This window comes from Rhinatrema bivittatum, chromosome 7 (assembly GCF_901001135.1).
Source record: "Rhinatrema bivittatum chromosome 7, aRhiBiv1.1, whole genome shotgun sequence".
In the NCBI taxonomy this organism is placed as follows: Eukaryota; Metazoa; Chordata; class Amphibia; order Gymnophiona; family Rhinatrematidae; genus Rhinatrema; species Rhinatrema bivittatum.
Window position 1 is genome coordinate 2,307,087 of NC_042621.1, and position 24,253 is coordinate 2,331,339.

Here is a 24,253-nt window from a genome sequence, read left to right on the forward strand (position 1 = left end):
CTCCTAGGTCCCTTTCTGTTAAATATTTTTAGTTATATTGTAGACAGGCTGATAAGAAAGGGTTTTGTTGTTGTTGTTGTTGATGCTAAGATCTGAACTTGGGTTGTTGTTCCAGATGGAGTGGAAAAATGAGGAGTGATTTAAAATGTAATGCAAACTAGTGCAGTTGTACACTTGGGCCAGAAAAAGCCAAGAGAGCAGAAGCTGATGTGCACTAGTCAGGATAGAGAGCTCAGGGTGATATCTGATAATATCTGCATTGCCCAGCAATACGAGAAGAAAGGGGCCAGAGCATGCTAGAGTGCAAAGGGAGAGTGATTAATAGTTTGAAAAAAGAAGTGAGAATGTCTCTGTACAAGGTCATTGGTGAGACTTTGGAGCATTAACTCCAGTTTTGGAGGCCGCACCTCCAAAACAATGTTGACAGAATAATCAGTCTAGAGGCTGCCTATCAAAATAATACAGAGCCATGTCTGTAAATGTGGAATATACCATAGCTGAAGGAGAGGGGGGTTACACTGGAGACATTCAACTATCCCAGAGGTAGACACGCTGTGCTTCCGTCAAGCATTCATTGGTGGAGAGGAAGCTCTGAAACAAGCGCCCATAGTGTGAGGCCAAAAGAAGTAAGGCAGGGAAATGTTTCTTCTCTGGCAGGCTGGCAGATGGCTGAAGTAGTCCTCCTAGGGGAAGTGGGTGGAGGTAAGACCAGTATGGGACAGGCTCTGAGGGATAGAGAAAAGCAGAGGGCAGGGGGGAAATGAATAAGGAAGTAACCAATTACGCCAGGCCTGGAGCAGTGTGCACCTTACAGGTACAGAGAGAAAGCTGGGTGTTAAAGTGATCTCCGCGCTACGGAGCAGGTGAGGAAAGGGGGAGGCTCCCCGGCCTTGCTGACTATGCTGGCAATTTCAGAACTGTGAGTGAGAGCCGACCCAGGCAGGATTAGCACCTCTGTGTGCTCTGATCTGCCCGGCACTCGCCTCTTGCACCTTTCAGCTCAGCCTATGAAAATTAATTTGCAACTGCCCTCGATTTCTCCCCCCCGTTTTTCAATAATCTCCCTAGTTTATCCCAGCCACCGCAGGGATGGTGCTCAGCCAGGGGCCACAAACTGTGCTTCCTTCGTGAACCAATCTTCCGTGAAACCTAAGGCTAGGTGACGTCAGAGACTCTCTCCCTCCTGCCCCTAGGAGACAGAAGACTGACCCAGGAACCAAACCCAAGTCCTTCAAATGGCAGTCCACAGGCTCCCGGGTGGGCCTCGTGTTTCTCATTTCTGTTCTACAGTTTACAGTCCTGTGCTCTGTACCCATTTATAATAAGGGCAGATCGGAGGCTAGAATGTATTCTATTTATTTCATGAGATTTATATCACGCCTTTCCATAGAGGATGCCCAAGAGGTGTCACAAGTTCAGCTTCAAGTGATGTTTCATAAAAGTCAGGAATTGGGCGGAACCTGGAGGTGTGTGAAAAGTTACGCACAGGAGTAAAGGGGGTGCAGGACTGAGACACACATCCTCCTTCCCTCCACTCCACAGTCTCACTGGGGCCAGCCCTAATATCTTCCTCCCCCCCCCCTCACACTATGTCCAGCCCAAATATTCTCCTTTTCCTCCCTCTCCCTTCTGGGGGCTCAGGCCAAATATCCTCCTTTCCCCTCCCCCACCACTGGGGCCAGCCCAAATACTGCCTCCCCCCCCCCCCCCCCCCCCGCCTCAGCCCCACCTGGGCAAGCCCAAAGAGCTTGGTTTTGTTTACAGTTTGAGAGATAAATGCTGTGGGCCAGGTGCCTTTAGATATTCGGCCATTCATGTAGCTGAGGAGTTGTGCAGGAAAGAGGCAAGACCGGGAGAGGGGCAGAGGGCCCTCCCTTACTCTATCAAGATATGTTGGGGGTGGGGTTCTTCTCCAGAGGGGTCAGGTTTCCTGGCAGTAAGGAGCAGGCGCAGGGGACCCCTGAAGTACTCAAGACCTGGATCCTCCTCCTCTTCCTAGTGATAAGAAAAGCGGCAGGAAGTGGAGGAAACAGATGTGTGTGTGTTCACACTGATAAGGCAGTGCTGACAGGGGTGCTCTGGAGCAGTTCAGGTCAGCGCAACAGCTGTTTCCCATCCCCAGGGCAACAAGAGAAGTCCTAGCCTAGCCCCCAGACACCATTCAGGTAATGAAGTGCAAGCAAAGCTAAGGACAGTAAACTAGTGCAGCTGCGGAAAATTAGGAATAGGAGCACGTCCCCCAGTGAGAAGCAGAAGAAATACGCCTGTGCTTAGATTGTCAGGCTTTACCGATCTTGTCTAGAGAACCCCGAAGCCAAGAGAACAAGATTCTGTCACTTCAAAATTGGGTGCATTGTGCCCAGGACTTAACCTGCACGCTGCATGATGCCTTGATGCAGCGCTGCTGGTTATAAGATTATCCCATACACCTTCAGTGCCGAGCCACCAATTACTAGACGGTTAGGAAGGGACTGACAGCAGGCTTTGCTACAGAGCTTAGCAAAGCATGAGCAAATCCACTGCAGCGTAGGGCAGCCACCACGATCCTCGTAAAACAGAGTTCTTCACAAGCACGGTTACGGCCTTTACAGATGTGAAAGCAGGAGTAGGCAGCTGCAGTCGGGTTTTCCAGATATCCACACTGAGTATTCAGGGCCAGTGCTAGCATTTTTGCTGCCCTGTGTAAATAATTACTGTGTGGCCTGCCTCCCTCATTTTTTTTTTTTAACACAGAATACCCCACCTCAATTAAACATGCAGAACACAGACTCACTCATCAAATTCAAGAATAAAGAGACTATTATCAAAAACTGAAGCCAGAAACTGCAAGTCGCAATAAGCCGACTCGTGTATGCAGTGCCAGTGCAGCAAGGGAGAATCAGAAACATCACCAGTCCTCATAAATCATTCATCAAGCAATAAAATCAGGAATAGAAAATCCATCATATTAGCAAAATCATACTTGGAAATATTCTTTTTGTAATGATCTAAGGAACAGAATAACATCCAATAATTAATGGCTCATACAAAAATTTTAAAAATTTCCCAGATAACAATAAATTATTTCAAAAAGGAAGACATAGACATCCACTAAGTTAAACTAATAAGGATGGAAAATTCACCGCTCTCCATACCTGGAAACATTTTATTTCCAGTCATCCTAAGTAAGGCATGGATTAGTGAGGCAGCACTAATTTTCCTACACATACCTCCCACACACCTCCCAGTCAGGTTCTCATGCACACAGAAATCACACACCCGTCCAGACAAGTTCCCATATACACACACACAATACCCCCTCCCAGACAGGGTTAACCATAATAGATAGAAAGGAACCCCCCTCCAGACAGCTTCCCATATAGACACACTCACACCCTCCAGACAGGTTCCCATATATATATACACACACACACACACACCCAGACAGGTTCCCATATACACACACACACACACACACCCAGACAGGTTCCCATATACCCACACACCCACCCTCCAGACAGGTTCCCATATACACACACACACACACCCTCCAGACAGGTTCCCATATACACACACACACACACACCCAGACAGGTTCCCATATACACACACACACCCTCCAGACAGGTTCCCATATACACACACACACACACACCCTCCAGACAGGTTCCCATATACACACACACACACACACCCCAGACAGGTTCCCATATAGACACACACACACACACACACACCCAGACAGGTTCCCATACACACACACACACACACCCAGACAGGTTCCCATATACACACACACATACCAGACAGGTTCCATATACACACACACATACCCAGACAGGTTCCCATAGCACACACACACACACCCAGACAGGTTCCCATATACACACACACACACACACCCAGACAGGTTCCCATATACAAACACACACACACACACACCCAGACAGTTTCCCATATAGACACACACACACACACACACACCCAGACAGGTTCCCATACACACACACACACACACCCACACCCAGATAGGTTCCCATATACACACACACACACACACACACACACACCCCCTCCAGACAGGTTCCCATATACACACACACATACACAGACACGTTCCCATATATACACACACACACACACACCCAGACAGGTTCCCATATACACACACACACACACACCCAGACAGGTTCCCATATACACACACACACACACCCACCCAGACAGGTTCCCATATTCCCACACACACACCCACCCAGACAGGTTCCCATATACACACACACACGCATACCCAGACAGGTTCCCATATACACACACACACACACACCCAGACAGGTTCCCATATACACACACACACACACCCACCCAGACAGGTTCCCATATACCCACACACACCCTCCAGACAGGTTCCCATATACCCACACACACACACACACCCACCCAGACAGGTTCCCATGTAGACACATACACACACCCTCCAGACAGGTTCCCATACACACACTCACCCTCCAGACAGGTTCCCATACACACAATCCACCAGTCAGCACCCATTCACACACACACATCACCGGGAGCCATTCTGCTGCTCTTCCTCATGTGCTGGCCCATGCACTAATTAAAACATGCGAGGCTAGCACTTCCTTTATGCTGTTCTCGTGCATCGCAAGATCAGCATTGAAAATGTGCTAGCTGCACGTATTTTGGAAAGCGAATGCCGGCACGGTAGGAGAACGGGGGATCCTTCTTCTTTCTTTGGCTGCAGGTGAGATGGGGTCCACTGGCAGCCTCACAGGCCTCTTCCGGGATCAGTGAGGTAAAGTCCACCGACGGCCTTGCGGGCCTCTCCCTGCTCCCGACACCGGCCCACTGGGTGGCCCCCTGTGCAATTTCACAGTTTGCACACCCGGTGGCACCAGGCCTGTGAATATTCCTGAGATGGAGCTGCATGCCCTGGTGGATATCCTGAAAACCCTGACCCGCTTGTGGCATTCAAGGATTGGAGTTGCCTACTCCTAGGCTTGACGGAAAGAGGGCAGAAGCACTCAGAAACCCAATATGACTCTACTTTTAGCAGGTCTCCCTATGCCTCCCCCCCCCCCCCCCCCCATTACTAAATCAATTTTAATCTACTGGCAGGCATCGTCTAACTACAGCAAAGAAATAATGGGAAAGGCATTCAGTTGGACCTCTAGACCAGAGTTTCCCAAACCTAGCCTGCTGCCCCTCCCCCTACTAGTTTCCAGGATAGCCACAGACAAAATGCTGGAGATAAATTTTCTTGTACTAAATGTATGCAGATTCATCTCATGCATATTGTTTGTGGCTGTCCTGAGAACCAGGCCTGTTTGTGGCTCTCGAGGACCGGGCTTGCCCACCCTGCCCTTGTCTATACCAAGTTTACCGAAAGCGGTGGTGGAAGCAGGGTCCTGGGGGTGGGGGCGCGGGACAGGGATTTGCATTCTGTCCATTTATGTAGGGCAGTGCCCAAGTGGCAGAAGAGAATAGGGCCGTGGCTTCCCACTCTGGCTAGGAATATCATTACCGCACCCCTCACTTTTGCAGCCTCATCTCCCTTAATAAATGACCATGTGGGTCCCTGTGGCAGAGAGCCAGGAAGAGTAACTCTCTAAGGGTCTTTTGCTGGTAATGAGATTGGAGTCCCAGCCTTGGTATCTGCAGACCTGGCATGCACAGTCATGGACTCGCGCTCCTGTGGATCTGACAGTTTTAACCTGTGAAGCTGGCTGAGTAATTCTTTCCAGCACCAGACTGGCTCCAAAACTGGCAGCGATCCTTTTCAAGTTCATGTTGGAAGAGGCATCCGTCCCCTGAGCCCTCCAGTCCCAGAGGTGACAGACTCTGTATCCCTGCACCCGTCCTCTGAGCCCTCCAGTCCTAGAGGTGACGGGCTCTGTATCCCTGCTCCCGTCCCCTGATCCCTCCAGTCCTAGAGGTGACAGGCTCTGTATCCCTGCACCCGTCGCCTGAGCCCTCCAGTCCTAGAGGTGACGGGCTCTGTATCCCTGCTCCCGTCCCCTGATCCCTCCAGTCCTAGAGGTGACGGGCTCTGTATCCCTGCTCCCGTCCCCTGATCCCTCCAGTCCTAGAGGTGACAGGCTCTGTATCCCTGCTCCCGTCCCCTGATCCTCCCAGTCCTAGAGGTGACAGGCTCTGTATCCCTGCTCCCATCCCTGATCCCTCCAGTCCTAGAGGTGACAGGCTCTGTATCCCTGCGTCCCATCCCCTGATCCCTCCAGTCCTAGAGGTGACAGGCTCTGTATCCCTGCCCCCATCCCCTGATCCCTCCAGTCCTAGAGGTGACAGGCTCTGTATCCCTGCTCCCATCCCCTGATCCCTCCAGTCCTAGAGGTGACAGGCTCTGTATCCCCTGCTCCCATCCCCTGATCCCTCCAGTCCTAGAGGTGGACAGGCTCTGTATCCCTGCCCCCATCCCCTGATCCCTCCAGTCCTAGAGGTGACAGGCTCTGTATCCCTGCTCCCATCCCCTGATCCTTCCAGTCCTAGAGGTGACAGGCTCTGTATCCCTGCTCCCATCCCCTGATCCCATCCAGTCCTAGAGGTGTACGGGCTCTGTATCCCTGCCTCCCGTCCCCTGATCCCTCCAGTCCTAGAGGTGACAGGCTCTGTATCCCTGCACCCGTCGTCTGAGCCCTCCAGTCCTAGAGGTGACGGGCTCTGTATCCCTGCTCCCGTCCCCTGATCCCTCCAGTCCTAGAGGTGACGGGCTCTGTATCCCTGCTCCCATCCCCTGATCCCTCCAGTCCTAGAGGTGACAGGCTCTGTATCCCTGCTCCCGTCCCCTGAGCCCTCCAGTCCCAGAGGTGACGGGCTCTGTATCCTGCTCCCATCCCCTGATCCCCTCCAGTCCTAGAGGTGACGGGCTCTGTATCCCTGCTCCCATCCCTGAGCCCTCCAGTCCTAGAGGGTGACAGGCTCTGTATCCCTGCCCCCGTCCCCTGAGCCCTCCAGTCCCAGAGGTGACAGGCTCTGTATCCCTGCTCCCATCCCCTGAGCCCTCCAGTCCTAGAGGTGACAGGCTCTGTATCCCTGCACCCATCCCCTGAGCCCTCCAGTCCTAGAGGTGACAGGCTCTGCATCCTGCTCCCATCCCCTGAGCCCTCCAGTCCTAGAGGTGACAGGCTCTGTATCCCTGCTCCCTCCCCTGATCCCTCCAGTCCTAGAGGTGACAGGCTCTGTATCCCTGCTCCCATCCCCTGAGCCCTCCAGTCCTAGAGGTGACAGGCTCTGTATCCCTGCACCCATCCCCTGAGCCCTCCAGTCCTAGAGGTGACAGGCTCTGTATCCCTGCTCCCATCCCCTGAGCCCTCCAGTCCTAGAGGTGACAGGCTCTGTATCCCTGCTCCCATCCCCTGAGCCCTCCAGTCCTAGAGGGGACAGGCTCTGTATCCCTGCTCCCCGTCCCCTGATCCCTCCAGTCCTAGAGGTGACAGGCTCTGTCTCCCTGCTCCCCATCCCCTGCTCCCTCCAGTCCTAGAGGTGACAGACTCTGTATCCCTGCTCCCATCCCCTGATCCCTCCAGTCCTAGAGGTGACAGGCTCTGTATCTCTGTATCCCTGCTCCCATCCCCTGAGCCCTCCAGTCCTAGAGGTGACAGGCTCTGTATCCCTGCTCCCTCCAGTCCTAGAGGTGACAGGCTCTGTATCTCTGTATCCCTGCTCCCATCCCCTGATCCCTCCAGTCCTAGAGGTGACAGGCTCTGTATCACTGCACCCATCCCCTGAGCCCTCCAGTCCTAGAGGTGACAGGCTCTGTATCCCTGCTCCCGTCCCCTGATCCCTCCAGTCCTAGAGGTGAAAGGCTCTGTATCCCTGGCATCCATCCCCTGATCCCTCCAGTCCCTAGAGGTGACAGGCTCTGTATCCCTGCTCCCATCCCCTGATCCCTCCAGTCCTAGAGGTGACAGGCTATGTATCCCTGCTCCCATCCCCTGATCCCTCCAGTCCTAGAGGTGACAGGCTCTGTATCCCTGCACCCATCCCCTGATCCCTCCAGTCCTAGAGGTGACAGGCTCTGTATCCCTGCACCCATCCCCTGATCCCTCCAGTCCTAGAGGTGACAGGCTCTGTATCCCTGCTCCCATCCCCTGATCCCTCCAGTCCTAGAGGTGACAGGTTCTGTATCCCTGCACCCATCCCCTGATCCCTCCAGTCCTAGAGGTGACAGGCTCTGTATCCCTGCAGCTCGGGGCGTGTCTGGTCTGTCCTGCCTTCAGATGGGCTGCCGACTGCCCACCCAGGTCAGATGGGCATCTTCCCCTGGCAGCAGGTCCATGCCAGTCGTGTGGGAGCCAAATCTTTGGAAATCTATGACAAAAAAAAAAAAAAGGTGAATGAAAGCCAGGTAACCTCAACAGGGCCAATAAATATAATGCAGCACTGCCTACTCTGGTAAAGAGCTTATTGATGTTTACAACCTTTATATACAGCGAGTGGATAATATTTACAGAGCATTATGTAATGGTTCTCTCCTTTGCCCTTTGCCCTTTGCCCTTGGGTCTGGTTTCTGTTATATGTGGGAATCTCTTTCACCTCTTTCCGGATCTGCAGTCTGGCGTGCAGCCCCTTATGCAAACTTCGCTGCTAGATGTTTCTGCCATTTAAAAACCGTCGCATCTGCCAAGGATTTGCGGGGGGGGCGCCTGGTTGGGGAGCTTCTGATGTCTCTAGTGATGGAGGCCGTGGAGGGTCGGCGATGTCCAGCACCCTAGAGGAAGTCAGACAGCGTGAAATTGTCTTCGGAGCGTTTTCCCTCCGTGACAACTGCATCGGATTGCTTCGTGGGTGCTGACGCGCTTGGAGACTGTTCTCACCCGGGGGGGGGGGTGTCCCATTCCAGCTTTGCACCTGCGTTCGTTTCAGGTTATTCTGCACTTTTCAGGCATGTGAAACGAACGTACGCCACAAGACCATGCACGAGATCTTAAATTCAGGAGGAGGCAGGAAGCCCCCGGGTTATTTTCATCTCCGAGGCATTTTACACTCTATAATAAGCTCCGGGCACAGCCCGCCTTCCGATCGGTGGCTCTCGAGTGCGTTTGTCTGACCAGAAGTAGGTTAGGCCCAGCGCGGAGAGTGGATGAAAAGTAAAGAGCAGCATTTTCATATCGCCGGGTGCCAGGCAGCTACCCGGACCGCTGGAGTTGGCAGGTGGATGTTCTGTGTCCTTTTAGCAGTGAGCCTGCCTGAATGTTGGGCACTGGGGGGGATAAGGGACCCCAGCAGCTATAAATGCTCCCGGTTTGGTCTTTTTTTGAGTTTTCTGAGACTGGAAGGGTGGCCCTGGAATCCTGCCCTGATGATTTCACATCCAGGGGCACCGTGCCATGCCCCCAGCTGGCAGGCAGCAGCGTTGCGCTGCCGGGTGTTTTCCGGCTGGCGTCGGGATGTGTTCATTCAGGAGCATCCAGGGCTTAGCGCTCCACATCTGGACCCAGCTCCTAGCACAGCAGTTGGGAATGCTTTCAGAGCAGCTGTTCACGTTTGCCAGGAAACATTCTGAGTTACTTCTGCCAGCTTGAGTGGAGCAGTTAAGCATGTGGTGCTCATTTTCTGTACTTGCAGGGGAGAGAGAGAGTCTGCCTGCCCTTACGAATAACCTGCCAAAAAAAAAAGTGCGAGGCCTTATCCGTGAATTTAATTTCCATGTTCAGGGCTGGTTCTGACCATCAGGAGGATCCAGTGAGACCCAACTGCGGGGAGGACAAAGACCAGAGCTGCTTCCACCCCACCAGTGCAGGGTCCAGGCTAAGAGCAGGGCGGGAAAGCCAGCGATCCCCAGTCCTTCCTCTCCTGTTTTTCGTAGGGAGATATTTCATGCTCATCCGCGGTTACACCTTCTCCTGCTCCTGCACAGCTGAGGCCTACGCCTTGAGCCTCTGCTTGGTGAGGGGACAGGGTAAGCGAATGGGGAGACTGTGGTGGATGGGGACTGATTTAGGCTTGCAGGCAGGCGCAGAGAACCAGCCCAGAACACACGGCTGTAACCCTAAAATTTGCAGCATGGCTTTGTTAGACTTTCAAAGAAGGCTGGGGTAACCTGCGCGGAGTGGCCATGCTGGTAACTCTTAACATTGCTGGGCCTGCTTGGGACAGAGGTAGAGAACGGTGGCGAGAATGAGGTTGAGAGGTCAGGGTAAGACCCATTGGAGGGTGCCGGGGTGGTTTGAATATGGGGAATGATTTGCTCACTTATTCAGCGTAGCAGGAAGGCAGCTGGGCAGACCGGATGGGTAACTGGTTTTTATCTGCCGTCACTGACCGCGACGCACACAGTGTCCCCCAGCGTCCCCTTGCTAGTTCAAGACTTCCCTCTCCCCTTTCTACACCCTCTCCCCCCAAGCTTTTCACTTCATCTCAATCCTGCCTTCCTGCTCTACGGCGCCCCCTTCTGTAAGAAACCGAGTGGAGGTAATGCGGAATTTTTGCTGGGGATCAAAATGACTTAAATTGGAACTGTTGGATATAATTTAAGTTTTGCGGTGAACTGCATTGGGAGAACCAGACGGCGACTCGAGGGTACCTGGGGGGGGGGGGGAGGGGGTAGGGCAGTTCTTAACGATTCTTGGTCGGAAAGGAGTGGAATCCCATCAGCGCAGTAGCCCCCAGAGAGCCGAGGCCTGCAGGCGACGTAGGAGGCTCCTCTGTCATCTGATATTCTCGGGGAAAGACAGACTCCTCCATTCATGGCAAGCAGGAAGGAATATTCCTGTGCCGGTGATGTCATCGTGCAGAGAGGCGGCGGCGGCAGCAGCAGCAGCTTAGACATCCGCTTGCAGCCTGGGACAGGGCGTCTTTGTGGCCGCCCTAATCCTCAATAAGCAGCTTTATATTCGGCGGCAAGCCACCAGCATAGCTTTTTTTTTTTTTTGGTGAATCTCAGCTGGAAGTAAGGCAAGTTTGGATGTACTGGATTCTCCCAAGCGAAAAATGAAGGCCGGTCCTGAACAGCTTTGTAAAAAAAACAAAACAAAAAATCAACGCAGCGCGGGACTGGTCCTCCCGTGATGAGATGGGAAAGGATGTTTGCAGAATTTATTGTCCCGGAGGTGGCAGCCGCCACGCCCGCCTCTCCTAAGAGATGCGCCGTGGGGGGCGGCGTCCGTCCCCCAGGCTGGCAAGGACCCCGCGCCCTGGCATGGGTTGGCTGGGGGGGGGGGGGGGGGGGGAACGAGAGAGGAGCATTTTCAGGAGGTGGGAGTCTCGCGCCAGTGGGGAGTGGAGGCCTGGCTCAAGTTTTGAATGAAAAGTGTGAAGTGGCCTGGCGTTCTGCCAGGGATCTACTTTTCATGCGCCTTCAGGAAGTGGGGTGGAGGGACATCACAGAGAGAGAGGAGCGCTGGTGCCTGGCCCGTAGGGTGCGGGTAGGAGGCTCCTGGGTCTTCACGCTCTGACGGAGCTTCGCTCGGCCCGCATGTTCCCTTTCCCTCTTTTCATACACCCTGAACGGGGGAATGGGGGAAGCGTCTGCATACAGAAAGCTGCTGGGTTTTTTCCTTTTTCTCTTGTTAAGAGCAGCTGTGTATTGGAGGCCTCAGGATAAATAAAGACTGTTGTTTGGTTTTCCATACATGTGACTTTGCTTGACAGCATTCAGGTGCTTTATACTTCCACCTGGCTTTTTGCACAGGTTCTCACTTTCTCCTCTGCCACCCTTTCTCCCTCTTCATCCACAGGACAGAGATCTGGGTCCCCTGCCTGCACCCTTGGGGGCTGATGCAATAGTCTGCGCTCAGCCGAGCGGCTCTGTATAACCCGGACGCTGATGCAATGGGGGGATCAGCCCCTATTTAACGCGCGTCCGATGCGGAGGGAATGCGACAGCGCCCATCACATGCAAATGCATGCGAATGAGGCTCTTACTGAGTCACTCCAATGCAAAAAATAAATAAATGTGCGTCTCGGATGCTCATTTAGCTCTCGGATATTAACGCCTGCCTGGAGCAGGCGAGGTGCAGAAAAAAGCAGAGTTTACCGGCGTCGGTTTTCATGACCGGCAGCCGCGGCGGGGTCGCGTTAGCAAGGAGGCACGAAGGTCGCGCAAGCGACCCTAGCACGACCCCCTTACTTGTTTATAGCATGGCATCCCTCCCCCCCCCCTTGTGGGTGCCATGCACGCATTAAGAAAAGTCAGCGCCCGCTTTCCGCGTTTGATATAGCCTCGGCCCCTCGGTGAGCAGCCGGAATTTGGGTTGGACGGTGTGGGCTCTCTGATTTTATCTGTTGGCAGAGACTGAAGAGAGCAGAGGAAACAGCCGACTTTACCTTCAGGTCATGAAAGCCAAGGAAAGGAATTTCTGGCATCCTTTGCCTCTCCTGAGATGCCCCGAGTGCAGCCCAGAGCAGACAGCAGTGCTCCCATCCACCTCCTGGAGAAGGAGCCCGTGATCTGACAGAAGGAAGCTGCGCTCACTGCGAGGGCCTGGAGTGACCACTGTCCATTGGGCTTTGAAAGCAGTAACCGAGGACCACCCAGCTGAGGTTCATCTTGTCTCGATAGCTGGGCATATAAAATTCCCAAAGGCAGCCCTTGGTCTTCCAATCATGGCCAACTCCATCACGGTCACACTGTTGGCCTCTCCATGTCTTGCTCTGAGCCCTGATGAAGTCGTAGCACTGCTGCTTTTGTGTTGAAGCTGCCGCTCTGTGCAGGTTACCCCAGTAAACTTCATTTCCGTCCTCTTGCCACTGTGGATCCCCTCTGCTTGTCACATGCATTTTCTTTTTTATATTCCGCTAGCGTTTCTGTCTCCACCGCCGCCGCCTTCTCTGGAAGGGCATTCCAGGCATCCACCACCTTTTCTGTGAATAAAATATTTCCTGACGTTGTTCTTGAGTCTCCCCCCGTCCGTCCCCGTCCCCGTCCCCCCCCTTGGAGCGTCACGCTATGACCCCCTCAGTTCTACAACTTCGCTTCCGTTGAGAAAGCTTTGCCTTTGTTTCCCTCGCATCCTCTTTGTCTCTCCTCTCCTGTAGGGTAGACGTATTTAGGACCCCCGGTCTCCTTGCTTACGCCTTTTGGTGCAGTACCCCCCCCCCTGCCATTTTGATTGCCTTTCTCTGAACCGTCCCGCTCTGTCCTTTTTGAGGCCCCGGCAGGGATCCTCACAGGGACCTCACTTACATACCTCTCTCTTCTCGTACCCCAGCATTGCCCCGGCCGCTGCCCTGTCGTCTCGATGATCCTCCAGGCCGCTCTCCTGCTCGTTGCTCATCGGCTCTCCACCTCCCGACGTCTTCCACGCCTTCGCATTTGTGGCACCCCAGATGCACGAGTGCACTGAATCTCTGCCGCCAAGCATTCAAGCCACTCTTCAAGCTTTTATGGATCACGTCTCATTCCGTCCGCTCCCTCGGGGGTGTCCACTCTGATGCAGGTCTCTGGGTCATGTGCAAAAAAAAAAAAAAAAAAAGGCAAACTTGGCCTTCTAACCCCTTTGCCAATGTCCCTCGAACAGGAGGCTCCCCACTAATCCACCTCTGTCGTCCTTCACTGAAGGAGTTGCCAGCCCATCCCACCGCCCTGCGACCCGTCCCTAGGCTGCACGCTTTATTTAGGAGCCTCCTGCGCGGGACCGCCCCCCCCCCCCCCATCGGTGAGCTCCTGCGTAACCAGCTCAGAAGAAAAGCTCCCACACGGGGAACTGGAAACCACACGCCGCATTCTTCGGTTTGACGAAGGTGAGGTTCTCGGCATGGCTGGTGCACAGCGTGACATGCTCTCCTACGCCCTTCTTCCTCAGTCTGTGCTCGTGTCAGGCGGACTTTGCTTCGCTGCTATGCTTTTGGGTTGCTTTGGTTTCTCCCATCCATGATCCGATTGGGCTAGCAAGGAAATCCTGAGCGTGAGCAAGCGGAGGGCCATGGCGCAGCCGAATCTCACGGGCCAGCCTCACGCCAGGACCCTCCAAACACCGGAAGCCTGCGTAATGCCATAGACTTCCTTCCAAGGGGCTGACTCCTTGTGCAGAAGGGCTTGGAGGGGGACACAAACGCTCGCACGCTTCCTCCTTGTCGGAGCAGTGCTAGACTTTGGCCTGTTCTGGATGTGCCGGCGGTGGACAGACGAAATCCCCCTGAGAAAAGCCAGCTCGCAGGCAGTCCTCTGAATAAGAGCAGGGCTGTACAGGTTATGGGGCTGGGGCGTGCAGCTATTAGACCAGCTTAAGGTTACAAGGCGGCGGCGGCCAGAGCTGGAGGGGTGCCAGGGTGTAAGATGCAGAACCGGTAGGGATAAAAGATGTGCAGATCCCGGGTGAGACATCGCCTGGAGTATTCTGTTCAATTCTGGAAGTTGTACCTTCAAAAAAGATAGCGACACTGTGCGGTGTCTGCACCTATGAGATGAGACGTAGATAGAGGAAGAGAGATGCGGGATATGAGAGAGTCATTCAGGTACCTTGAAATCGTATCTAATAAACAAGAAACAGTGGAAAGGAAGTCCTAAATGAGTTAAGAATGATTCAACCCCTGGATTTTCTTCCTCTTGTTTTTGTTGTTGGTGAGTGGCTGCAAGACTAACACTTGGGCTGACAGGAACTTGTGATTCTAAAGGGATGGGGCGAAGTCACAGGTTGGCAAAACTCCTTGGCCCCTGTAACATTTTTGTGCTGGGGTTGAGTGAGGAGCCCGTGTGTCCTGGATGGACTGGCGAGGTCGCAGGCCAGGGTGAGCTCCTTGGCCCCTGTAACATTTTTGTGCTGGGGTTGAGTGAGGAGCCTGCGTGTCCTGGATGGACTGGCGAGGGTCGCAGGCCGGGGTGAGCTCCTTGGCCCCTGTAACATTTTTGTGCTGGGGTTGAGTGAGGAGCTCGCGTGTCCTGGATGGACTGGCGAGGTCGCAGGCCGGGGTGAACTCCTTGGCCCCTGTAACATTTTTGTGCTGGGGTTGAGTGAGGAGCCCGCGTGTCCTGGATGGACTGGCGAGGTCGCAGGCCGGGGTGAGCTCCTTGGCCCCTGTAACATTTTTGTGCTGAGGTTGAGTGAGGAGCCCGTGTGTCCTGGATAGACTGGCGAGGTCACAGGCCAGGGTGAGCTCCTTGGCCCCTGTAACATTTTTGTGCTGGGGTTGAGTGAGGAGCCTGCGTGTCCTGGATGGACTGGCGAGGTCGCAGGCCGGGGTGAGCTCCTTGGCCCCTGTAACATTTTTGTGCTGGGGTTGAGTGAGGAGCTCGCGTGTCCTGGATGGACTGGCGAGGTCGCAGGCCGGGGTGAACTCCTTGGCCCCTGTAACATTTTTGTGCTGGGGTTGAGTGAGGAGCCCGCGTGTCCTGGATGGACTGGCGAGGTCGCAGGCCGGGGTGAGCTCCTTGGCCCCTGTAACATTTTTGTGCTGAGGTTGAGTGAGGAGCCCGTGTGTCCTGGATAGACTGGCGAGGTCACAGGCTGGGGTGAGCTCCTTGGCCCCTGTAACATTTTTGTGCTGGGGTTGAGTGAGGAGCCCGCGTGTCCTGGATGGACTGGCGAGGTCGCAGGCCGGGGTGAGCTCCTTGGCCCCTGTAATACTTTTGTCTGGGGTTGAGTGAGGAGCCTGCGTGTCCTGGATGGACTGGCGAGGTCGCAGGCCGGGGTGAGCTTCTTGGCCCCTGTAACATTTTTGTGCTGGGGTTGAGTGAGGAGCCTGCGTGTCCTGGATGGACTGGCGAGGTCGCAGGCCGGGGTGAGCTCCTTGGCCCCTGTAATACTTTTGTGCTGGGGTTGAGTGAGGAGCCCGCGTGTCCTGGATGGACTGGCGAGGTCGCAGGCCGGGGTGAGCTCCTTGGCCCCTGTAATACTTTTGTGCTGGGGTTGAGTGAGGAGCCCGTGTGTCCTGGATGGACTGGCGAGGTCGCAGGCCAGGGTGAGCTCCTTGGCCCCTGTAACATTTTTGTGCTGGGGTTGAGTGAGGAGCCTGCGTGTCCTGGATGGACTGGCGAGGTCGCAGGCCGAGGTGAGCTCCTTGGCCCCTGTAATATTTTTGTGCTGGGGTTGAGTGAGGAGCCCGCGTGTCCTGGACGGACTGGTGAGGTCACAGGCCGGGGTGAGCTCCTTGACCCCTGTAATATTTTTGTGCTGGGGTTGAGTGAGGAGCCCGCGTGTCCTGGATGGACTGGCGAGGTCGCAGGCCGGGGTGAGCTCCTTGGCCCCTGTAACATTTTTGTGCTGGGGTTGATTGAGGAGCCCGCGTGTCCTGGATGGACTGGCGAGGTCGCAGGCAGCGTGAGCTCCTTGTTCCCTGTAACATTTTTGTGCTGGGGTTGAGTGAGGAGCCTGCGTGTCCTGGATGGACTGGCGAGGTCACAGGCTGGGGTGAGCTCCTTGGCCCCTGTAACATTTTTGTGCTGGTGTTGAGTGAGGAGCCCGCGTGTCCTGGATGGACTGGCGAGGTCGCAGGCCGGGGTGAGCTCCTTGGCCCCTGTAATATTTTTGTGCTGGGGTTGAGTGAGGAGCCCGCGTGTCCTGGATGGACTGGCGAGGTCGCAGGCCGGGGTGAGCTCCTTGGCCCCTGTAACATTTTTGTGCTGGGGTTGAGTGAGGAGCCTGCGTGTCCTGGATGGACTGGCGAGGTCACAGGCCGGGGTGAGCTCCTTGGCCCCTGTAATATTTTTGTGCTGGGGTTGAGTGAGGAGCCCGCGTTTCCTGGATGGACTGGCGAGGTCGCAGGCAGCGTGAGCTCCTTGGCCCCTGTAATATTTTTGTGCTGGGGGTTGAGTGAGGAGCCCGCGTGTCCTGGATGGACTGGCGAGGTCGCAGGCCGGGGTGAGCTCCTTGGCCCCTGTAACATTTTTGTGCTGGGGTTGAGTGAGGAGCCTGCGTGTCCTGGATGGACTGGCGAGGTCACAGGCCGGGGTGAGCTCCTTGGCCCCTGTAATATTTTTGTGCTGGGGTTGAGTGAGGAGCCCGCGTTTCCTGGATGGACTGGCGAGGTCGCAGGCAGCGTGAGCTCCTTGGCCCCTGTAATATTTTTGTGCTGGGGTTGAGTGAGGAGCTCGCGTGTCCTGGATGGACTGGCGAGGTCGCAGGCCGGGGTGAGCTCCTTGGCCCCTGTAACATTTTTGTGCTGGGGTTGAGTGAGGAGCTCGCGTGTCCTGGATGGACTGGCGAGGTCACAGGCCGGGGTGAGCTCCTTGTTCCCTGTAACATTTTTGTGCTGGGGTTGAGTGAGGAGCCTGCGTGTCCTGGATGGACTGGCGAGGTCACAGGCTGGGGTGAGCTCCTTGGCCCCTGTAACATTTTTGTGCTGGTGTTGAGTGAGGAGCCCGCGTGTCCTGGATGGACTGGCGAGGTCGCAGGCCGGGGTGAGCTCCTTGGCCCCTGTAATATTTTTGTGCTGGGGTTGAGTGAGGAGCCCGCGTGTCCTGGATGGACTGGCGAGGTCGCAGGCCGGGGTGAGCTCCTTGGCCCCTGTAACATTTTTGTGCTGGGGTTGAGTGAGGAGCCTGCGTGTCCTGGATGGACTGGCGAGGTCACAGGCCGGGGTGAGCTCCTTGGCCCCTGTAATATTTTTGTGCTGGGGTTGAGTGAGGAGCCCGCGTTTCCTGGATGGACTGGCGAGGTCGCAGGCCGGGGTGAGCTCCTTGGCCCCTGTAACATTTTTGTGCTGGGGTTGAGTGAGGAGCCCGCGTGTCCTGGATGGACTGGTGAGGTCACAGGCCGGGGTGAGCTCCTTGGCCCCTGTAATATTTTTGTGCTGGGGTTGAGTGAGGAGCCCCGCGTTTCCTGGATGGACTGGCGAGGTCGCAGGCAGCGTGAGCTCCTTGGCCCCTGTAATATTTTTGTGCTGGGGTTGAGTGAGGAGCTCGCGTGTCCTGGATGGACTGGCGAGGTCGCAGGCCGGGGTGAGCTCCTTGGCCCCTGTAACATTTTTGTGCTGGGGTTGAGTGAGGAGCTCGCGTGTCCTGGATGGACTGGCGAGGTCACAGGCCGGGGTGAGCTCCTTGGCCCCTGTAACATTTTTGTGCTGGGGTTGAGTGAGGAGCCCGCGTGTCCTGGATGGACTGGCGAGGTCGCAGGCCGGGGTGAGCTCCTTGGCCCCTGTAATACTTTTGTCTGGGGTTGAGTGAGGAGCCTGCGTGTCCTGGATGGACTGGCGAGGTCGCAGGCCGGGGTGAGCTTCTTGGCCCCTGTAACATTTTTGTGCTGGGGTTGAGTGAGGAGCCTGCATGTCCTGGATGGACTGGCGAGGTCGCAGGCCGAGGTGAGCTCCTTGGCCCCTGTAATATTTTTGTGCTGGGGTTGAGTGAGGAGCCCGCGTGTCCTGGACGGACTGGCGAGGTCACAGGCCGGGGTGAGCTCCTTGACCCCTGTAATATTTTTGTGCTGGGGTTGAGTGAGGAGCCCGCGTGTCCTGGATGGACTGGCGAGGTCGCAGGCCGGGGTGAGCTCCTTGGCCCCTGTAACATTTTTGTGCTGGGGTTGAGTGAGGAGCCCGCGTGTCCTGGATGGACTGGCGAGGTCGCAGGCAGCGTGAGCTCCTTGGCCCTGTAACATTTTTGTGCTGGGGTTGAGTGAGGAGCCCGCGTTTCCTGGACGGACTGGCGAGGGTCGCAGGCAGCGTGAGCTCCTTGGCCCCTGTAATATTTTTGTGCTGGGGTTGAGTGAGGAGCCCGCGTGTCCTGGATGGACTGGCGAGGTCGCAGGCAGCGTGAGCTCCTTGGCCCCTGTAATATTTTTGTGCTGGGGTTGAGTGAGGAGCCCGCGTTTCCTGGACGGACTGGCGAGGTCGCAGGCAGCGTGAGCTCCTTGGCCCCTGTAATATTTTTGTGCTGGGGTTGAGTGAGGAGCCCGCGTTTCCTGGACGGACTGGCGAGGTCGCAGGCAGCGTGAGCTCCTTGGCTACTGGAGGCGAGTGCAGGCTCCAGGCAGGCGAGCGGGTGTCCGCACACATGGAAATGTAATCACCCACAGCTCAACAGATTGTTTGATTTATTTTAAAATTCAGCAGATGGCTGTGACAGGAGCTTGTTTCAGTTCACTTCGGAGCTGGGCCAGCAGCCAGGATACTCCAGGCAGGCGAGCCAAACATTCTCGGGAACTTTGTTCATCAAGTGCCCCTTCCCCTCCCTCGTGGACTCCCCCCTCTCTCTCTCGCTCTCTCCCCCATCCCCTCCCTTTTATTTCTCTTTCTCTCCATCTTACTGTTACGCCCACCTGGGCGTGTTAAGCTCTTTTCCATCTGCTTTCCATATCTCGCTTTCCTTGTCAGCCGTCTTCTGGCCAAGTCAATCTGCAAATAAGCTTCTGCCCTTCTGCCCTGCATTAATATTTCTTTGTCTTCCTGCTCTCTTTGTTCTCCCATGCGAACAGCTGCTGTTTACTCACACACACACACAGAGCTTCACCTGCCCCCTGGGGGGGTTCATGCAGGTAAATGAGCAGCCTGGAGGGCGAGGGAGACCCCCTGCTCTCGGCGGCTCCTACGCTGGAGGCCCAGCTGGTTTGTGAGGTCCGGTTACTGAGTCAGAGAGCTGACAGCACCAGGGGGGGGGGGCGAGCGGCGCTGTGGTGATGTGAAATCTACCAGGTTCATCGCCTGTTCCTTGCAGTGAGTTTCTGCCGGCAGAGACCGTGATGACAAGTGACAGATGGGATAGAGGGGAAAGGCTTACATGGATCCTCTGCTGCCGCGCAGGGGAAGGTTCAGGCTCGGGGGGTAACGTCGCTCGCTCGACGGACCCTGACCTAGGGTGCTCTCTCTCTCTCTCTCTCTCTCCCCCAGAACATCTGCAGCAATTCAGGGACGACGCAGAGCCCACCCAGCGCGTAAGGAGCAGGGAAATCGCCCGTCGCTCTCCTCGGGGTTATCGCTTCCTCTGACTCTTCCTGTCTTGCTGCCTGTCCACCGCGCTGGCCAATCCCATCTGTTAAGACCTGAAAACTTTTGGCAGCCGCCACAGCTTTGGGCATTTTTTTGTGCAGCGCAACGCAGGGAGGCCGCCTGCGCGGCCGGAGCAAGGTGGGGCCCGGGCCTGCTGCGTGTCTGTCGGCGCAGCCTCCGAGGGTCCTGCGTCGGTGCTCCCGGCAGGGGTCGGGCCCTGCTCTCCTCTCTAGGGCTCCGGCTTGCTGGTCCGCGGAGCCGCCAAGCGCTGCGCTGGGGGGTGGCGGGTGGCGTCTCGGCGTGCCGGGCGGTAGCGAGTGAGCGTGCGTCAGAGCTCCTCCCCGGCGCTGTTCCCACGCGGCTGCGGTCGGAGAGGCTTTTGGCCAGCACGTAAATGGCATCGCAAGGGTGCTGTGGCCCCCTCGTGAGGTGATGGCACCGGCATTGCACGTTGCTCAGTGGTAACGAGTGATCCCTAACTGGAAAACAAGCTGTAGCACTCCAGAGCATCATGTGCCTACCTGTGATCCCAGGCCAGGTCGCCCCCCACTGGCTGAGCTGCTTAGAAAGCCACCCATCGGCCATTTTGCACACTTTCTACCTGTTTCATGCACTGGGAGAGAGGCCGTGTATGATTGCTTCCGTACGAGAAGGTCCCTTCCACAGCTAAAAAGGCTCATTATAGGCTGCAAGTAGCCTTTCTGGTGCTCCGTGGTCTCACTTACAGCCTGGTTGTTTCCGAGGATGGATAGATGGAGTGATCCCCTGCCCTGAATGCTCAGACGTTAGCAGGAAGCAGATAACATCCCTAGGGGTCACCACCATGCCTTCCTTATCACTCCATTCCTTTTCCTGTGCAGCAATCGAGTCTGCACAGCGCTGGGTGCATCTGCTAGCAGTGCCGAGGCTCCAGACTGCACTGCTGCTTGCAGAGCTGGAGAGAACTCGTCCGACCGTGGAGCTCGCCCTTTCTGGTTTTGCTGCAGTCAAGGCGGTGACAAACAGCAGCCGTGAGTCTGTGGGGCACACGTGGATGCTTTGTGGACCCCCGAGCCCCCCGCCACTGTGGGGCTTTTGTTCTCCACCCTGGACACTCCCGAGAGCTGGAGAGCGCTTGCTCGGCCCTCTGTGGTTCAGTTTAGTTCACGGGCTTGGGGGTGTTCCCACGCCACGATCAGAAGCTCTCCTGTGGCTGCTGAAAGGACGGACGCCAGGGGCCGACGCAATCAACTTTTTTTTTTTCCCCACTCATGCTGAAATAAAAAAAAGTAAACACCCCGTGCAGTAAGCGGATGGTTTGTTTAATGGATCAGGAGTTTAAAAAAAAAAATTCATGCTTACACAAAAATCTGTGCACACATGAGTGAAAATGTGCACTCAGCCTAGGGCATCTTATAGCATCAGACCATTAATTTGAGCAGCGTGTATAAAACAGAAAAGGTACCCACTAGAGAGGTATAGAGTGACTGCTGCTGGGTGGTGAGGCTTATCCTGGGGCAGATTCCCTTTGGCTCGGGCACTCCAGTATTTGGCTCACTTTTTTTTTTTTTTTTTTAATCCCAGGCTTGGACTCCGTGCTCAGAGCTGGAATCGGGGTTACTGTTGGGTCTATGGCGCTAGGTCAGCATGGCCCCAGACCTGGTGTTCGCTGGTGTATTGCCCCTCCCTGGGGGACCTGAGTTCGGGACCTCGGCACCCAGGTCTGGGGCCGTACTGGGAAAGCATTACAGGCAAACAATGCGCCCCAGAAATGTGAGCTAAACTTTGCTCCACCTCTGACCCAGGAGTTAAATCTCCAGCATTAAAAAAACCACCAGTTAAGCCTTCAGGGCTTTAACAGACCTCCCTGCTTTGGGGAGGAATGGCAAATGCCTTGATTTCCACGGCAGTGCACTCATTTGTGTCCACGTGTTTACATTTGTGTGCGTGGTTTTTGTGCACTAAAAAACAAAATAGTGAGTAGAGTTTATGGATGCAAAACTGAATAAATGCATGCTCTGCCCTTCCAAAAAATGTTCCTGGTATGGAAGGCCAGTGGTAAGATGGCAGGAGAGAAAAAGATGTTGGATTATCTCCTGGTTTAGATGAAACATTCATCCCCCCTCCGGGTGAAGCAAGTAGCGGCAAGGATCAAGGTGACACTCGGCTGCTGAGCTGGAGAGAGTCCTTCGACAGATTATTCCTAGACCTTCGTGCTCAAGGGTGTCCCCATGTTGCTGCCTCCTCCTTTAGAGCTGAAAAACACGAGCACGACCCAGATTGTGGCTTCCCCTGCAGCAGTGAACGCCCGGCGTTATCCCGGCTGAGGCATTCTTCGGCAGTGTTCACCCCGCAGGGGCACTGGCTTCGCTTTTGGGGGCTCTCTGGGATGTTGGTGTGAGCGCTCGTGCCATCCGCACATCTCTGCGGCCGCTTGCCTGTGGGGGCCGCCCGTGTTCCCCGGCGGTGCAGCGTGGACCTTGGACTCACATACACGGTGCACTGTGCCTGCTGCAGGTATGTGCATGACGAGGGATCACCTTATTCACTTCTCATCTGCCCAGGGAAAGCTAATTACAGAACAGGATACCTTTGCTATTCCTTTAGGAGCCGGAGCCCACTGTAGTCTGAACCCAGCACAGCCTGAATCACATTCTTGTGGTAGCAGCCGAGTTCCAGTTCTGGGGTTTTTAAAAAAAAAAAAAAAAAAGGATTTTCTTACTGTATGTGTTTGCAAATTGGCAGCATCTGGGGATTACAGCAGCATCTGGCTTGTTTTATGATAGAAAGACCCAGGGGGTTGCAGGCGCCATTATTAGAGGGGTGGGCCGCCTCATTCTCCATGCTCCTGGCTCTCTTAGCTCCTCGGTGCTACCCCTCTAACCAGTGCTGGCGGTGGGAGGCCTCGTGGTGGCTCTTTGTGCTGTTTACCCTCCTGCTCCACTCTGGGGCTGGGAAGGCTGCGGCGAGTGCCAAGTCTGAGCTGTACCGCAGCCAAGCCCCTTCTTGTTTGCTCGTCTCGCTGGAGCCAGTCTCTGACCTTATTAGCGTGGAGGGCAGCTGCCTTATTAACGCACATCTGGCGGAGGGAATGCCAGATAGGCCCTGATATTGTCTTCCTGCTGGCTCTGACCTTGTGCTACCTTGCAGGAATGCTGACCCGGGTTTCACGCATCTGCTGAACATTTCTGGCTGCTTCTCGCCCCCCAGGTTTCTCTTTCACTCTCTGTTTTTGTTCTCCTTTCTTTTCTGCCTGCTTGTTGTTTTTCTCTCTGTCTGCCCGCCTCTCGTCACCCCCACTGTCCTGTGCAGCCACCTCTGGGATGTCTCCTTTCTGGTACCAGGAGGAAAGAACAGGATTGCTCGGAGGCACTTAACCTTTTGCCTTAGGGGCCTCCCCTGACTCGTACCAGAGCTCCGTGCTCCTCCCGGCGGCCCCTTCCTCTGAACTCGCTCTTAAGCCCCCTCCAGAGTTGGGCATGGTGTCCTCCCTTGCCAGGATTAGGGCGCCCTTTTGGCTTCTGTCTCTGTTCAGAGACAGAAGCCAAAAGGGCTTCTGTCTCTGCCAGGGTGGGAGGGCAGAGGATGGGGGGGCGCAGTGCCTGCTATCTCTGTCCAGGCGGGCCTTGTCCCTTTGCGTGCTGTTGCCAGGCAGGGATAAGCTACTGCCGGAGGCCCTTGATCTTCGCGCTGCTTGTGTCTGCTCTGTTAACTTTCAAGTCAGAAATGACACTGGGGAAAAGCCCTTCAGTGAGATTGCAGGCCTGACAGAGCAACATCTGGACAGCAACAGCTGGCTGAGCCAGAGGAGGAGGCACACTCGGAAGCAGAAGAAATTCCTGGGGAGGAGCAGGGGGAGCAGCTGCGTGAAGTGGGAGCCCCTCCAGTGCTGGCTGAGGTGAGGGGGCTCCCTGTTAACTTCACACTGCCCATGGCAGAGGGATTTTTGGTCCTTTGTTTTCAATTTCGGAGGGCAGGGGATCTGAAAATAATACTAAAGGTGCATCATCCACCCCAAATAGAGGAAACCATGAAAAAGCCTTGTGACCTCGCTGGGAGGAGGCCCTGCAGAGCGTAAGGATCCAGTGCTGGTCTTACCTCATGGTGCCTCTGGATTCAGCGGAAAGCTCCTCACGGTGCGAGAGCACGTCACCGCTCTTGTCCCTTGCTTCTCTTTAAGAAAAGCAGGGCAGGTGGGCTCTGCATAGATCCAGGTCTGGCTCGGCCCGTCACGTATGGTTTGTAGCTTGTGTCCTGCAGTGAGATTTTGCTTCAGTGCCGGAGGTGGTCCGGTCACCTCTGTAACAAGCTGAGGCCTTCTGCCCTTTCGCGATCTGACCCCTGCAGCTTCTAAATTAATGGTGACTCTACGGAAGGAAAGGATAGTGAACCAACTACAAAACTGTGGGTTGCTGGACCTCAGGCACCATGGATTCACCAAGGGAAGTTCCTGTCAGACAAA

The 24,253-nt window shown here is 55.3% G+C and overlaps 1 protein-coding gene across 5 annotated transcripts in view; it reads left to right on the plus strand.

The window, feature by feature from the left end:
• The window catches only part of GSE1 (Gse1 coiled-coil protein), a 378,777-nt gene that overhangs the window by 15,059 nt on the left and 339,465 nt on the right, over nucleotides 1-24,253 (plus strand). The gene's annotated exons all lie outside the window — the stretch shown is intronic.